The sequence below is a fragment of the Numenius arquata genome, chromosome 14, assembly GCF_964106895.1.
Source record: "Numenius arquata chromosome 14, bNumArq3.hap1.1, whole genome shotgun sequence".
Taxonomy (NCBI): Eukaryota; Metazoa; Chordata; class Aves; order Charadriiformes; family Scolopacidae; genus Numenius; species Numenius arquata.
Window position 1 is genome coordinate 4,661,790 of NC_133589.1, and position 7,111 is coordinate 4,668,900.

The following is a 7,111-nucleotide window of genomic DNA, read 5'->3' on the forward strand; positions in this document are numbered from 1 at the left end:
GCCCAGAGTGGGACACCGTTCCCTGGGGAAGGGGGCTGAGATCTGTGGGAGAGTCACCCCTAGGTGAAGGAAAAGCTGGGACACGGCTCCGGCCCCAGGATGAACTCCATCCCTTCCCTTGGGGCCAGGAGCCTTTGCCAGTTCATGCATCCGCCTTCTGGAGGATCCCAGATAGAGTAAGGTGAACCCAGCCTCCCGGAGATGCTTTTAATTCCTTCTCATCTTTTGAAATCAAATAAAATTCCAAAGGAGAAACTTTGTCATCTGAGCAACACGCCTGGAGATGAAAGGGAATTCTAGATGGGTACTTCGTCTCTTGCTCTTGTAACGAACGTGAAAACAAAAAAAAGAAAGAAACAAACAAAAAATCCCAGACGGTTAATGAGCTTTGCATTTAAATGTGGCACCAATGTCACCAAGCAGACTGTTCCCTCAAGGTCCCACGTACCCGCTCACATCAGACAATGGGTGTGGGACAGCCCCTCAGAGCAAATATTGGATCAGATTAAATTTCACTAGTGTTTACTAAATAAAACATGCATTTCGAGAAATCAAGAAAAAGTTTGTTAAATATTTTAGTACATCTGGTCTGCTCTTCCCCACCCGTATACGGACTTACAAAATGCTTTGCATATTTATTTTAGCATGCACTAGATTTATTTAAAAATAGCATCACCAGCACTGGAAACAGCCCACTTGCTTTTCATCTAGATCTTTGCATTGAATCAATGAATCCAAAATTAAACAAGGTTGGGTGAACTAAATCTATACAAGAACCTATTTGCTAATCAATACAGAAATGGGTGCCTGGTATCTCCTTACTGTGTGAAATATGAGGACTTATGTGAGAGAAATTGCTTTTGTTATTATATTAAAAAAAATCAGATTTAATCTCCTCATATAAAAAAAAAAATTATTTATTGTAGAGATGCTTTCTCCTAAATAATTCATGCTGGTTGTATAGTACCCAGAAGAGAGAAGGCTCCCGTCTTCCATTCCTAATGAGGGGGAAAAGACCTCCAATATTTTTCTTGGATTCAGTTTTGTCAGTGCAAAGAGATGAAACTGTCTTTGGCTTCTTGAGGGTGTTCTCCACCACCATCGTGGGGGAGCTGACTCCTCCAAAACACGGAGAAAAACCACAACACGCTGCACATGGAGGGAGAAGAGCTTCAGACACATCTAGAAGCCAAACTCGGATCACCAGTAAGAGGCACCCGGCTTTGGCGTTGAGGTTCACGGGGTGACGATGGTGACCAAGTAGCCAGAGCCCATCTGACAGAGGGAAGAAGGGTCTCCTGAACAAGCCACCTCAATATGCCATAATATTAATCCAGCCTCTCCCCTGTCTGTGGCTGGATGTGTTCCTCCAAACCAGGGTGGAGATGAAGCCACCCTGGGCTGCACCGAGTGCTGACTCCCCTAGCAAAGGGGAGCTGAAGGACCAAAAGTCAACCCAGGCCACTCCATATGAAGTACACGGGAGACACGAGTCACAGAGATCAGTGTAAATCTCTCCTGGCCCAAAACGGGAACAGAGTTGGGGCTGAAGAGCACAGATTTGGGAAAGAGAGATGACTGGCCTTTTAGCTCATCTCGGGGACAAAATTTGGGGCTGGCTTTGGGAAGAGCCTTACACAGCCACGTGCTCAGCCAGGTCCCTTTCTCCGAAGCGTGCTGCAATAATTGATCCGTAGAGGGCTGTATCTGCTCTGCTCCGAATAAATCTGCATATCAGCCGCTTCCATGAATGAAAAATGCATGTGCCAGTAAATCAGAGGTGAAATAATACATCTGTTGTCAGCACTATTTTATTTTTTTTTTTCCCCCTCTTCCATGAGCTTCATTAAGAAGAGACATACCCTCTCTGATAAAGTTAACACCACCCGTTCACTAATTGTTCCTGACACTTCCCCTGTTGCTTTGATGATAGATGGCTGCAGAAACAGCAGCCCCAGGCAGGGAGGGAGGGAGAAGGTCACCTCTTTGGGCTATTTCTGGAAGAAAACGTAACGAAGCTGCAGAGCCCGTGCCAGGGAACAGCCCTGAGCTGGGGACACGGGGGTGGCAGGGGTGTCCCAGGAGCCCTGCGAGGTGCCAGTGCTGGATTCGGATCCTGCAGCGCTGCAGCCAGTTCCCGATGTGCTTCCTCTGAACGCGCGAAGGCATGAATGAAAGGAGGAATGAGAAATAGCTGACCCTGGCTGGACGCATCATGGGTCCCAGGGGCAAACTGAGCTTTAGGGACAACCCCAGCCCCAGCTTTCCCAATCACTTTCATCCACCTGCATCTTTCAGCCCTTCTTGAGGCCCCAAAATGATGGGGTTTGATCCCAGTGCCCTTTCCACAGGGTGCTGGTGCTCCAGCTGTTTGCAGCCGCACGGGGAGGGACTCCACGGTGCAAAGAACGAGGGGGGGACCAGGTGCTCAGTTCCCACTCACACCTCAGATGATTTCAGCCCTCCCGTGGGCAAGGGAAGGGTGGTCACAGCAGCCAGATGCACCCAGCATCACCTCGGGCTGCCTGGAGAAGCCAAGTGGGGCAGAGATGATGCCAGTGCCCCCCACCTCTGATCGAGCCCCTTCTTGTCCCCATTCTGTCCCCTGTCCTGCCCCTGCGTGGCAAGCAATCAGGTTAGCAGCTTGCCACGCACCCGAGCACACAGTGAAGAGGCAACAGCTGCTTCCCGTTGGCCCAGATCGAGGATTTTAATTAAGGAGAAGATTTGGGGGAATAAAGGGGAAGATCCTTCCCAAAGCTGTAATTAAAGGAACTCAGGGCGAGGCGGGACAAGAAGAAAAGACACATCCTGCTGCTGATGGGGCTCAGCTCAGGAGGGGAGACCCCTACCATGGCCCCATGGTGCTGGCACAGCCCCCTCCCCAAGGGGAGGCATCACCCCAGGTCACAGACACTGCTCTCTGGGAAAAACACCAGTTCGATATGGTGCTGCAGCCATATCACCAGCCAGGAGGGGTGACCAAGGGCACCAGACCTCCTGCCCCATCTCCAGCAGGATGGGGGTGCCTGGCTGGGGAGGGTCCAAGAGCTGCTCTGGTTCCCACCGCCTCTCCATCAGCCGCCAAGCCAGGAACAGCCCATGCCACCAGTTCGTTCAGAGTTGGTGCTGGAAGCACCAGCTCTTGGTGTGTCTCATCAGCCCCAAAGGAGCAGCTAAACCCTGTGGGCAACATCTGCTCCCCAAAAACCCCCTTGTCCTGGAAGAGGCTGCGTGCCCCCCTCCAACACCCCATAAACCATCTTCCCAAACAATAGGAGCCAACCCTTTGTTAGTGGTGATGGCCACGGGAGCCAGGCTGGGTCCCCAGATCCAGAAGGGCTGCAGGAACCGAGGTCACATCCAAGGACGTGTGAGTAGACGTGGCTGTGCCTGGGGCTGTGGGTCTCCCAACACATTAGGGACTAGGAAATGAGGTTTTGAGGAGAAAGGTGCAGCAACAGTCCATTGTAAAAGGGAAGGGCCCCTGGGTGAGACATGGAGCAAAGCGACAGACCCTGGCACAAGATAGCCACAGAGTAAGAGTCCAAAAAAACCCAAAAGCACTTAAACCCCCCCCCCCAAAACAGAAAACAAAAAAACAATCAATGGGGCGGGAAGACAACCTGGAGGTACCGCTCCCTGAGAAGCGCTGCTGCCACCCCGACACCTCATGCTGGCAGAGCCCTAGGAGCCACCAGCACCTCTGCATCCTCCTGGCTTACCCCAGGCTCCCAAAATCACACCCAACAACGTTGCCCATCGCTCCAGCCCAGCTTTGCCAGGTCGCTCCCTGTCCCCAGAGCTGCACAGCGCCAGCCTGTATCGATCCAGGTGAGGCATCGCCGGGCTCGCACGGCAGCTGCTGTGTATTTACACAGCGATTACGAGCCCTGCGAAGGGGGGAGGCAAAGAGCATCGCTGGGGCTCCCGTGCCCAGGGCTGGGGGCAGCTGCACACCAGCTAAACACCTCCTGCCACCAGCAAGGGCTCACCGGGCACGGCTTCCATCAGAGGGTCACATCCTGGGGTATCCCCAAGCTCATTCAGCAGCTTCTCATTGCTGACACTGAACAGGACCTGTTGCAGGTGGTGACATTCTGCAGGGCCTTTGCAGAGGGTCGAGACGACCTAGGAAACACTGAATTAATTGCCTCACTGAGCCGGAATGGTGACGCTCGGAGAAGCCACGCACGCAGTGTGTGCTTCACAGCATTTGGGGCAGCTTCAGACCTAAGTTGGAGCTTTTATCTGAAACCTTGGATTTTATTTATGAGATCTCAGCTTCCCTAAGAAGAAGAGAGCATATCACTCCAGAAGAGACATAAGCGGCCCTGAGCAGGGAATGACACCAAGGAAAACACAGCTGATATCAAGGTAACTGCTTTGGTTCATCAAGGTTCCCATCTCCGCTCCGAGATGTAAATCAAGTGCAAAAGCCACCCTGGCTCACCAGGCTTCTCCACAGCCCTCTGCCCACGTGCCTGCAGCACTCGCCGCCGCTCCCGGCGTCTGGAAATAAACAGCCTGTTCCAGCACTACTTGGTATTTCGAGAAAGGTTAACGCAGCATGTGAAGGGCCAGAGCCACCGCTCACGGGGGGCTGGAAAGCCTCCAGGCAAACCTGCCAGAGGACCGGGGCTCCCGGCGTAGGAGGTGACCTCCTCAGCCCCCCACGAAGCGTTCAATTCAACCTTCGGTATTTTCAGGCTTTGCACTGCTGAGGCTTCCTTCTCCCACCCCCACGTTTCCCCAGCAGTGTTTCCACCTCCGAAAAAGCAGCAGAAAATTTTGAGCCAAGAGGCAAGCCAGGAGGTCTGCGTTCACTGGCCAGCCCTGCACTGGGGGCTCCTGCTGAAGGCAGCAAGAAAAGCCACCCCAGTTTTCCAACATCCCATCAACGGGGGAGCTGCCGTTGGCCCCGGTGCAAGCCCCAGAAGAACACAGCAGCAAAGCTTTTCCATATGGACCAGTCCCATATGGCTCACTCCATAAACGCACAGACACCGGGCCTGGATTTCCAAAACCAGGCTGCTAGGATGGACAGAAAGGGCTTGGAGACGCTTTGTCCAAGCCAGTGATAAAAACAGAACAAAGCTTAGAAACTCATATCCAGGGATGACCAGTTATCAGGGGAAAAAGGGAGGGCACCAAAGCACTGGGATACACCTGGTTAAACCAGAGCTTGAGCTCTCCTCATCCCAAAACAAGCCACCTACCCTTCTCCTTGGAGGAAAGGGCTGGAAGACATCTACAGCAGCTCACCACGGGTGAAGCAAAGACCTTCTCCACCCAGGGGCACCTCACTTAACCCCTTTCCCTCTGTGACGGGCTGCACCAGCTCCTCCACGTGCCAGCTGAAACGATTTTAAAGCCTCCAGCCGGCCTGGCTGGGCCTGGAACGGCTGATCCATATTCCCGAGGCCTCATTGGTATTCTGCAGCTTCAGCTCATTAGCACTTAGGTGCTACAAGAGCGGGAGCGTTGGAAGTTTCTGGGCGAGACAGCTATTAGGGGAGGATTGAACACATCTCGCACAAACTAACGACCTGCGTGAACTCTCTCATTTACGCTATCGATCTAGAAGGTGCCCACAGGCCACCTGAACCAAAAAAAAAAAAAAAAAACCACCACCCGCCCTAGATACAGCCTCAGCCACCTTCAGAAAAAGAAGAAAAATTAAGCGAAATAAATAACCCGCAGCCCCAGAAAACTGGCTGCATCATCACACCCCCTGCTAATGCTATTAGCCAGCCCTCCTCCACAAACAGCTCTTGGGAACGGTGCGAACTCCAGCTCAGCAGCTCCTGGAGAGACCCACCAGCCCAGCAAAGGGCCAGTATAACCAGTAGGAGCGCCCACCCTGTACTGGGAGAGTGCATTTGGGGGTCTGCCCTCCTAGAAAGACTGCTCCCGACGCACGCTGCTCAGCAAAAGGCATATAAATTCAGCTGCTGCAGCCCCGACGGTCCTGATGTCCGCTCCCCATGTTGGATGTGATGAGTTTTCCCTTCTCTGCAGCGAGGGCTGTGTCCTCCTCACCCGGATTTGGGCACTGCCTGTTCACACCTCGCGATGGACCCCCGGGGAAGTTCACCGGGCAGAAATAACCTCTTTTTGCCTGTATTTGAGACAAACAGCGGGGGAAAAAAAACACCATTTCTCCTAATAAGGGAACTCAAAGTGATGAATTTTCCGCTTCTCCTGGAGTTCTTTCCTCGGAGGCGCTGATGCATTTTTAATGGGTCTCGATGTAGCTATTAAGCTGGTAATTGCAACGGAGAGCCCTCTGGCTCGGTCCCGGCCCCACGGCACGTCGGGCCCCCCCCGCCCCGAGCCGTTCCCCAGGCCACACGGGTGGGCCGGTGGGTGTCCCTGAAGTCATCGCTCACCCACAGCACAGCTGACACCCCCCCTCCCCGGTCCCATCTCCGGGCAGAGCATCGCCACCGAGTTGAGGGACCCGCTGTCCCCCGGCCTGAGCCTGCCTGCCGGGGGCTGACAAGGAAAATATTTGGGGAGGGAGCCATTCCCCTTCTCCATGTCCCATTGGATGGGGGGGGGGGGATGGTGGTGGTGGTGAAATAGCACCCACACCCCCCGCTACACCCGCAGCTCCGTTCAGGCGGCGGCGACAAACCCCCCCCGGCCCCAATCCCGGCCAGACACCCCCCGAGGGAGGGGGCCGGAGGGTTCTCGGGGTGAGAAGGTTGGGGGGGGGGGGGGCGGGAGGGGGCACGGCAGGTTTGGGGGTGTGCGGCGAGAGTCCGAACCCCGCCGGGTCCCGCCGGTGGCGGAGGCGCATCCCCGGGGCCGGCAGCGCGCGCTGCCTCCCCCTCGCGGCCGCGGGCGGCCCCTGCCGCCCCCGGGACACCCCCCCGCAAGGAACCCTCCCCGGGGCCAGCACCCCGGGACCCCCCCCCCCCCCTCAGGAACCCTCCCCGGGGTCACCATCCCGAGACGTCCCCGGGGCCAGCACCTCGGGACCCCCCCGGTGCCAGCACCCCGCTGCCCTCCTGCCCCCCTCTCCTGGTTTGAGCGACGCGGGACTAATTACTCTTGTAATATTTGGAAAAAACTGCACTTTTAGAAGAGGCTAGTGTCTGAATCG